The sequence below is a fragment of the Gossypium hirsutum genome, chromosome A06 (assembly GCF_007990345.1).
Source record: "Gossypium hirsutum isolate 1008001.06 chromosome A06, Gossypium_hirsutum_v2.1, whole genome shotgun sequence".
Taxonomy (NCBI): domain Eukaryota; kingdom Viridiplantae; phylum Streptophyta; class Magnoliopsida; order Malvales; family Malvaceae; genus Gossypium; species Gossypium hirsutum.
The window spans coordinates 72,343,253-72,354,197 of record NC_053429.1 but is presented as its reverse complement, the minus strand read 5'-3'; the positions used below and the strand labels follow the sequence as shown (position 1 = coordinate 72,354,197).

The 10,945-nt window shown below is 33.9% G+C and overlaps 1 non-coding gene across 1 annotated transcript; it reads right to left on the bottom strand.

The window, feature by feature from the left end:
* Positions 1-10,615: 10,615 nt before the first annotated feature.
* Positions 10,616-10,722, bottom strand: LOC121231336 (small nucleolar RNA R71). Its single transcript, XR_005929396.1, has one exon. It is a non-coding gene; the product is annotated as a small nucleolar RNA R71 (small nucleolar RNA).
* Between the last annotated feature and the right edge of the window lie 223 nt (positions 10,723-10,945).

Sequence of the window (10,945 nt, the reverse complement as noted above, 5' to 3'; positions counted from 1 at the left end):
TTTACGAAAATAGATTAATTTTTTCATTATTTATCGGAAACGGCCGAAAACTACAAGACACGTTCATGTAGGAGCGCTTTTAGGGGAAATTTCAATAAATTTCATCCCTAAGCTAGCGATTTTGCCATGTCAGCACAAAACGCTCTGATATGGACGTGCTTTGCTGATGTGGCAAAATTGTTCCTTCAAGGACGCAACTCGTGTTTTTTTTTTCAACAGTCATTTAAAAATTTTAGTTGGGCATCTAACGATAAAAAAAACTATAAAAAATCCCTCCTATTTTTTTCACACAACATTTCTTCCAAATTTCTCAAAAAATCTCTCAAATTTCTCTATAAATCTCTCAAAGCTCTTTTTAATTAAATTAATTTCTTTAATTTTTTTTAAATTAGTATTATTTTATAATTTCAAAAATATTTGATCGGGTTAGCAATGGCCAGGGAATTAATTCGTCTCGATTATAAACATATCTATATTGAACAAATGAAAATGGTAAGGGTTAATTTTAATTTTTTAATATTATTTAATTATATTTTCATTTATGTAATTTTAATTAATTTTTATTTTATAATTTTTTGTAACAGTCTATAAATCGGGTTTACAATGTTATATTCGTAATATATCTAGAGTCCTCCATCATCATTATAGAAAACTACTTGAGGGAAGCGGGTTTTTGGCACGTGGCTAATATAGACTGGGGTTGCAAGTTGGACCCGAAATTCATTAGTGCATTAATAGAAAGGTGGAGACCCGAGACGCACACATTTCATCTTCCATGCGGAAAGTGTATCATCACTTTGGAGGACGTGCAGTTACAACTGGGATTGCCAGTGGATGGATCCGTACTCACAAGGTCTGTTCAATCTACTGATTGGGGAGCAATATGTTACAATCTTTTAGATGCAATTTCAAATAATATTTACGGAGGTTGGATCGAGATGGGCTGGTTACAAGACACATTCCCAGAGCCGGGGAATGATTCGACTGAAGTAGAAAAAATATGATATGCTTGAGCATACATCCTTGAGATGATTGGAGGTTATTTGATGCTGGACTTGTCACGAAACCTCGTACATCTGAGGTGGCTGTTGAAACTCATTGAGTTTAGAGCAGCTAGCGAACTTAGTTGAAGGTCTGCCGTGTTGGCAACATTGTACCAGGAGATGTGCAGGGCGATGCTACTAAATAAAGTCAAAATCGAAGGTTGTCTATCACTACTACAATCATGGGCTCGGTTTTGCTTTCCATTTTTACGTCATCGAGTGAACCACCCATATACATTCTCAATTATAACGAGGTAAAATTTATATTATATTTTACAATTATTACATAGATTTAAAATATAATTTTATGCTAAAAATTTATTTAATTAGGTGGAACCATTTGACAAGTTTATGTTGGAATACCTATCGCTCTTGAAGATATACGGCTTCTATTAAACCAACGGTTGAAAGCGCATGTAAGTATTAAATAATATATATACATAACATAGTTGTTTTATATTTAGCATTTAATATTATGTATATAACTAATATTTTTATCATGTTCATATAGTTTCAATGGACACCATATGAGGATTCAGCAATTCGGGCAGTAATTCCGGATGAATTCTTTTAAAATCCGAACATTTGGCATGTTAAGGTCCCATTGGTCAACTATACTACTGTCAAGATGCACCAGAAGAATAGAGTGTTGCGGCAATTTAGATTTCGACAGCTGATTCTCGTGGCACCCGAAGTGCTCAATGATGAGCACAAAATTGACTTATGGCAATCAAATACGAATTGGTCGGTATTCTTCTCGGAATATATCAAATTTTGGGAAAATTAGTTTGATCATATACCTATTCGCGAATCGATCATTGTTCCAGAGTTAGTGTGCTCGCCAGATTACATGCCATGGTTTAGGATCCATGGCAAGCCATATTTGCTATCGGGAGAGCAGAGACGTAGGCAAATCCGTGTCGAAAAGGAACGACGGAACCCTTTAAATCCAAGGAGAATGGATGACATCACAGGCCCATCAACAACACCCACACAATCACCGGGCCGCCTCAAGCGACAACATCCACACCACAACCCTTTCAGATTATGCTAGGTGCGTATCCTAATCCTTATATGTATCCTAACTCTTATATGTTTCCTTTTTCCAGTCCTATGCCAGGTTGGAATGTATGGCCCGATGCATCTCCTTTTTCGATGACTCTGACTTAATCGACGATATATAAGTCATCATCGTAGGAGGGATTGCACGAGGTACCGTTGGGGAGCTCATCTTATTACCAATCCCCATCGCCTTATGGGATTCAAACATCTCCGCCGTGGGTGATGCAAACACCTTCGCATTCTTTATTCTATCAAGGTGGGTTATCCTCCCAACACCCACAACCAGAACAATCACAACCCTCGCCAGAGCAACCACAACCCCCGCCGGAAGCTAAACCAAGGAGGAATCTAGCGCATAACCGTCGACCACCCCATGTGGCACTGATTCCGACCGACACATACATTGATTTTTTTAATATATTTGTACAAACTGTTTTTATATTGTTTCATTTAATAAAATAAAAGTTGTTTTGAATATTTTAATAGTAAATTATTTTTATCTTTTTAATAAAATAGAAGTTCTTTTGAATAAGGCAATAGAAATAATACAACATAATTTTATTACAGCAATTATCACCTATTTCAATTTGAACATGTTCAAATTGTATAACCTGGATTTCTACACCATCCGCACAACTTCTGCTGGTTTGTTTTTTCCCAGATATCCATATTATTACGTATTCTACTCAAGCAAGGTCGACCTTTTAGTTTGCGACGCAATTCTCTATTCGGTAACAACTTAAATGGAGCAAGCAATACAGACGACCACTTACGTTCATCTAGGATCGGTGGGAATACGTGTCTCCACACATTGTACATGTATTCTATTTTGTACACTTCGTCAACATATCTCACGGGATCCAAACGGAGGTTCTGACAATTTGCAATTGCATGAGCGCGTGGATAACAAAGTGCGTCAAACGTCCCACAGTCGTAAGTTCTATTTATCAGGTGTACACGATATTGCTCACCGGTAATACCTTAGTTTAGTCTGTCGAACTCCATCAAACAAAACTATAGGTTGACGCGATCATGACACACTGTATGCATGGTGTTGGCCAGCGCCTTCGCCTTGTTGATTTCTTGCAATACCTTTCGCCACCATACATGGCCTTCTTGCATTTGGCCTTTATAACTCAGTGCTCGCTTTGGAAATAGTGCCACCAAATAGAAATATATCTCTCAAACAACTGAGGTTATTGACAAATGACGTGCTCCTTTTATAACAGAATTTATGCATTCAGCTAAGTTTGAGGTCATATGACCATATCGTAAGCCGCCGTCATATGATTGTGTCCACTAACCGAAAGGTACGTTACAGAAGTAGTCTGCGCCTTGTTTGTTAACTGGGAGAAATCGGTTGTTGTAGTATGTAGGGCTCGTTTCAAGGTCTATTATGCAACTTAGGACGTACCTCTCCAGCACTTGACACTACTGCCACACATCATTATAAGAAGCGTCCCACCCACTATGCATCTTTTCCAACGCCTTATGTTTAGCTATCCAAGCCTTGTGGTAAGAGGGCATGTGCCTCAATTGGCTACGAATATTGGCAATTAAGACCAACACAGAAGTCTTGAGATTTGCCTTCGCTATCGGTAGAATTAAGCTAGCTATCATATTTGAATCCATCTTGGGATAATCTTGTGAAACACCTGTCAACGAAGTATGTTAAATAATGCAACATTAAGTAATAGCAGTATTATTCAAAAACCCTAAACACCCAATGATACTGTACCAACAACACAGGTATGTGGACCTTTGTACTTTTTTATCTCCTACAAGCCTATCTTTTTCCTAATTGAAGCTATGATTTTCCATGAACATGTACCATCTTACACTATACACTTGGCCTCGAACTTTTTAAATTTGGATTTAACCATGTTGCTGTTAACCTTGTTCATGATGCTATGTTATTTCAATGCACCAAGAAAACTATGCTTACTGGAAAACTTCTTACCAACTTCTAATTCACTCGAATCTAATGACAAACTTATACAGTCACGCCTTCTGTGTGGTAGATCTAAAAACTCCAACGCATCATCTGCCGATAGATTGGCATTATGAATGTGGGCTGGAGGTGAGTACGTCCTGAATTGTGATCTTCTTCTTCTTCATCTGAACCCCCTTCAATGTCTTTAGGTTCAGTTGGAACATGTTATGGTTTAGAAAATAATGCAACTTTTGCACCATCGGGGCTGGGCTCTCAAGGTGGATCCACATCGACTCATCATCCAACCTACCATCATCTGCAACGTATGATGTCCCCTCACCGGTGGACGTCGTAGAGAGTACATCATCCCTTCTTGTGGACGTTTCGTAACATCCCCAATCAGATGTAGATTGCCAACCACTAAAAGTTGATGTAATTCACCAGTACGTATTTTTAGCATCGAACATCGACCCATCGAGGTGTATGTTCCATCCACTAACCGAGTCTCGTGCAGGAGTTGTATATTCCATACTACCACCAAACAAGGACGCTTCCGTGTTCTGTCTCCCACTAACAGAATATCGGGTAGGGGTGTATTCCTCTCGAATAGCAATAGATATTGAAGTCGCAAATACTTCATTTGGCGATGAAAATTGTACATATAACTCAAGATATGATGATCCACAAGCGAGATGAGTCTGCACCATTGCCTCCAAGCTACGACCACCTTTGATATCAAATGAGTCATATGTCATAGGATCAACCGAAACACAAAATCGATACTTAATAGAAGAAACTCTCATTAGCATCGTTCCGAAGATTTTGTGCCTAATTCTTTTACGAAGTTCTGTTAAATTATGTTCTGGTTAAAAATCAGTCGCGTTGTGTTTTCGATAAAAAAACAATTTCGTTCTTGGTGTCATAGACCTCACCATCATAGTAAATAACAGCAACAATACGTTCACTCATCTTTAATTTCTATTCTGCTTAGCCTCTCTAATTTTTCTTGCTGTAACTTATGCAACCTGAGAATGAAATTTGGCCCATTTTTAGCCAAAGGCCAAACATGAACTACTGTAGAAAAAGAGCGTCCACGTGGGAGCTTTTTTCAGTAATTTTGCTGACAGTGCATCCTGCTTAAAGTGTTTTTGACACTATTTTTTCAAAACTGGCTTCTCAAATTATTTTTTTAGGAGCTACTGTAGAAAAAGAGCGTCTACGTGGGAGCTTTTTTTAGTAATTTTGCTGACAGTACATTCTGCTTGAAGTGTTTTTGAAGCTATTTTTTCAGAACCATCTTTTCAAAATTATTTTTTCAAGAACTACTGTAGAAAAAGAACGTCCACGTGGGAGCTTTTTTTAGTAATTTTGCTGACAATGCATCCTGTTTGAAGCGTTTTTGACATTTTATTTTCAGAACCGTCTTCTCAAAATTAATTTTTCTGAAACTACTGTAGAAAAAAAAACAAAATCCTTATTGTCAATATAATTTTTTCTAAACCCTTAACCTAAACACAAAATTATTTTTTTTTAAAAACTGAACTCTAATTTAATTAATTTTTTAAAAAACTCTAAATCCTAATTTAATTAATTTTCTTAAAACCCCTAAAACCTAATTTAATTATTTTAAAAAAAATTCTAAATCTTAATTTTTTATTTTTAAATTCTTAACCCTTAAATAAATAAAACCCTAAATTATTTTAACAAAACCCTAACACTACAACTCTAAAACCTTAAACTCACAAACCCTAAGGACTAAACATGCAAATAACCCTAACCCTAACCACAATAATCAAAATGAAAGTTCCAAAAAATTAAATGACCAACTAGACTGTTTACCCTAATATTTTCTATACCATATTTATATTTAAATTTTTTACCATTTTACCAATAAAGGCCCATTTCCAACTTTATTTACGGAAGTGGGCCAAATTTTTCATTATTTACCGGAAAGGATCGAAAACTACAAAATGCGTCCACGTAGGAGCATTTTTGGGGGAAATTTCAGCAAATCGCGTTCCTGAGGGAGTGATTTTGCCATGTGGACACATTTTATAGTTTTCGATCCTTTCCGATAAATAATGAAAAATTTGGCCCACTTCCGTAAATAAAATTTAAAATGGTGGTCAAAGACTTTAATTATAAACATGGTATAGAAAATATTAGGGTAAACAGTCTAGCTGGTCATTCAATTTTTTGGAACTTTCATTTTGATTATTGTCGTTACAATAATTTATCATTTTGGTTATCCATCCGTTGTCTCAATATCCTTTAATCAATCATTATTGATCAGTATTTTCCATGTAATAAGGTAAGTATTTTAAATTTATTTACCCCTATTTTTACCATATGTAAAAGCCCTAACCCTAAATCATTTTTTTTCATAAGCTTCATTTTTTGCCATTAGAAAAAGAGAACAGGGAATGAAATTGAAGCTTCAACGCCCAAGTATGGAGTTACCCAATGCAATCCCAGTGTGCTATTATGGCTTGTGAGCTTCCTTATGGATTTCGTGGTCAAATGGAGACTTGGGGAGAAGGTTTTTAGACTGTGAAAATTACAGGCATCTATTTAAGCATTCTTGTATTTTTTTTAAATGGTTTGATCCTCCATTGTGTCCACGTTCAAGAGCTTTTCTTGTTCGTTTATTAAGATAAGATATATGGAGAGGGAAAGAATGAATGAGCATTGTATATGGGTATTTTGACGGTGGTACTGCTTTTTTGCTTTTGGGTGATGAAATGATGAAGATAATGTGGATAATTTTGTAGAATTTCAGTTAGGTCTCCATCTTTATTTGGTTTTTTTTCTTGGTTTAGGGTTTAAAAAAAGTTTAAATGTTAATAGGTAATTTTAGATAAGTAATGTTGAAGTATGAATTTTGTAATTTGTGAACTTATTTTAATGTAGTATCAATTTTTGTAAATATTCAAGTTGTTAGATTTTGGATTTAGAATTAATGAAAAAATAGCATGGAAAAATATTCAAATGGAAAATTTTGATTATTTGACATTTTTGCATTCATTTAGAATTCCAGTTCTAAATTGTATAGTGAAAACTTGGAGATGACTTAATATGCTGTTCAAGTTTAAATGGGTTAATATGATTGTGAAGAAAAAAATTAATATGTTAATGGTAATGAAGAAAGAAAATGGAGATGAATAATTGAGAAGCAAAATATTCTTTCATATGTATTATAATTCAATAAGTAACATTCAAAATATCCAAAATAAAAATGGTAGAAGTTACATAATAAATCAAAAGTTTGTACATCCTACCATTTTACATTAAATGCATCTTAAACCCTACAGTGATTAAACCACAAAAAATTTAGTCACAAATAACCAAAATTCAACCAAGTGACCACAATCAAGTGTTTAAAAAGAGAAAAGAGAATAAACAAAATGATTATAACAACCAATCACAATCATAGTAGCAGATCAGATACGATGGCAATCCAAATAATAAATGAAAGGTAAAATTAAAATTAAGAATGCTATTAGAGTAAATACTCACATCGATGTTAGCACTTGGAGGATTAGGTCTCCATCTAGTTAGAGCAAGTTTCAAATTTGGAGGTTCAATTGGAACAGCTACAATAAATGGTTGTTGTTCGGGTGAAGAAGCAGTTGCTTGCTGTTTGGGTGGAGCAAATGTACAAATAAGTCCATTTCAGACTATTTTATCAGAAAAGACAAATAAAAATGTTTATCCTCTCATAAAAGAACAAGTAGTCTCAATACATGCAAATTATCAATAAAATGTCTCTCACATGTTAATTTTTCAATAAATAACATGCACTTTTCATGATTATTTACTCATTGCCAATCAAATATGTCAATAAATAACACAAATGTAATCTCACTTAACAAACATTTACAACCATCTAAGTACATACAATTTTTGGTTTCCCTAATCTTATCAAGGTAATTTAAAAAAAATCACAAATAGTAGAGAATAAACTCACAAACAGTTGAAGATAATTTCAAAAAAAAGAATCACAATAGAACATCACAAACAATCAAAGAGGGGTTTGGGAAAAAACACTACCTATAAACTTTAAAATATATAGATATTTCAGCACTCTCTTATGAATAATTCATATAGATTTTGAGTATATAAGTAACATTTTATGTGGTTTTTCACTTTATTTTGTTATATTTTACTATTTCAATGGAATGTGTTAATTTAGTGAATTTTATGTTAAAATGCATGTTATTTTATTATTTTTGAGAATAATTGGGCTTTTTGAGAATAATTGGGCTAAGGAAAATGATGATAGAATTTTGGTAGTATTTGGGTCTTAGACAGGTACATGTTGAAAGATTGACAGTACAAACACAAACTTTAAAATAGTATTAATCTAGAGTTAAAGTTGAGGAGGCCCAGTATTGTTCAAACTGGAAGCGCAAAACCATTCCATTTACCCATTCTACCAAGAAATAAAATGGAAACAACCATTGCTAAAATTAGCAGTCCCTAACCACCCATTCAACTCCTAAATCTAACAAATTTTTCCTCAATATTCACTAAATAAAAATCAGCACATTTTTCTAATTGAAACAAGCCTTAGCCGTCCACCTTGCTATTAAAAATAGCATTAAAAAACCATAACCTTTTAACCACTTATTGGTCGACCACATATGGAGGAAACAAGCTACCTTCTTTGCTAAAAATAGCAAGGAAAGACCCATTCTTCCTCAAATCAAGAACGACATTAAGGGGAAAAGGAAACAAGGTAACTTCATCAACTATAAGTAGGGACTTCATTCTCATTCAAGAGACACACCAATTTTGACACACAATTTTCTCATATTAAGTTTTTAGAGAAAAATGTTATTAAGTGTTATTGCCTTTCTCGTGGCTTGTTAAACACTTGAATTCTGAAAAATAATACAATCACTTGCCAAAATGAGAGCAGCTAGGAGGATGACTTGAAGCCGTCTAGATGATTTTATCATAAAGATGATGAGGAGAGCCACTATGGGAAGCTGCAAGGAACAGCCGCAGATAACCCCTTATATTTCCTTTTCTTATTGTGAAATAGTCGTGGATTACCCCCTTAGCTACTCTTCCCTTTCTTTCTCTTTACTATTAATTATTGTGCTCTATGTCAAAAGACAAAATTGCATCTCATATTTATGTTTTTAATTTAATATGACATGACTTAATTTTGTTTATTCAAAATATATATGAATCTTGATTTGAATTAATTGGTTTTTGTTTTCTAAATATTTTGCGCAAATGATTATTTCATTCATTTAGGTTTAATTCATGATTATACTTGTAAATGTATGGCAAACATTTGTAGATTAATGAATTAATTGTTTAATCTGAGAAGAGATAATGGTAAATTGACAAAAAACCTAAATGGTACATATCATGTCGATATCAAAAGATGATTGTTGTACGCATAAATTATGTAAATGCCCGAGAGGGTGATTTCTAAGTTAGTTTTGACATAGACATATGCTAATTAACTTGGGGATATAATAAGACTTTGAGAGAAGCCTATGCCTTAATTAAAATGGGTTTAATGAATTTTCATATTGCCACGATCCTTTCGTGATATTCTTTCTATGAATGCCAATAAGTTCTTGTTAAGTGAAATATTTATTTTAGCCTATTCATGTTGTATTATATTAAATCTTGTGTTTAATTCCTGTTGTGATTATTTTTTTGTAAGGTATGTTGTTTTATTTTGTGGGTATTTGATAATTGATTACACCATTAACTAAACAATTGACTTTCAAAAATTATATCTTCTTTTTATTTTGTTTAACCAAATTAATTAAAATTGACTTTACAAATAATTCACACAACAGTCCCTATGGAGACAATACTCTTTACTTACTATTTATTACTTGTATGACCATGTACGCTTGTACGTAGTCATGCAACACAAGTTTTTAGCACCGTTTTCGGGGACTATATTTTGTTGCTATTTGTGAAGACAATTCTTTTTTAGTTTGGATTATTTGTATTTTTGTTTTTTCAATTTTAACTTTGTTATTTTCGTGATTTTTCTAGGTTTATAAACATAGACCGGATTATCAATCTATTGCCAATTGACCTAGAAATTGAACGTACTTTTAGGTAAAGAAAAAAGGAATGGCTAACCCAAAGACAAGTCGAAGAAATGAATTAAGACCCAAGAGAAGACACAACTTGTAAAAATCAGGATCTGATCCTTGTTACTGATGACATAGATCGAGTGATTAGGTAGTATACTGTGCCTTTATTTAGTGAACTCAATCTAGGGATTGTAAGACCTGAGATTGATGTCCTTCAGTTCAAGTTAAAGCTAGTGATGTTTTAGATGTTGCAAATAGTGGGACGGTTCAGTGGGATACCTGTTGAAGATCCTCATTTGTATCTCCAATTATTTATGGAAGTAAATGACTCTTTCAAGTTACAAGGAGTATCTGAACATGCCTTAAGATTGAAGGTTTTCCCATATTTGTTGCGAAATCATGCACAAACATGGTTGAATTCCTTACTGCTCGATTTTGTTTCCACATGGCAAGAACTGGCGAAACATTTTTTGATGAAGTATTTTCCACAAAGTAAGAATGCTAAGCTTAGATATGAAATTACTATGTTTCAGCAATCCAATGAAGAGTCCTTGTATGAGGAATGGGAACTGTTTAAAGAGTTATTACAAAAAAGCCCTTATCATGGTATTCCTCATTGCATTCAACTAAAAACTTTCCGTAATGGTCTCAACGCTCGCACAAGAATGGTGGTAGATGTTTTAGCTAATGGAACTCTTCTTTCAAAGTCATACAATGAAGCATATGAGATCCTTGAAAGAATTTCAAGTAATAACTACAAGTGGTCGACCCATCATGCAGCTATAGGAAGAAGAGTAGTAGGAGTTCATGAAGTGGACACTCTTACATCTTTA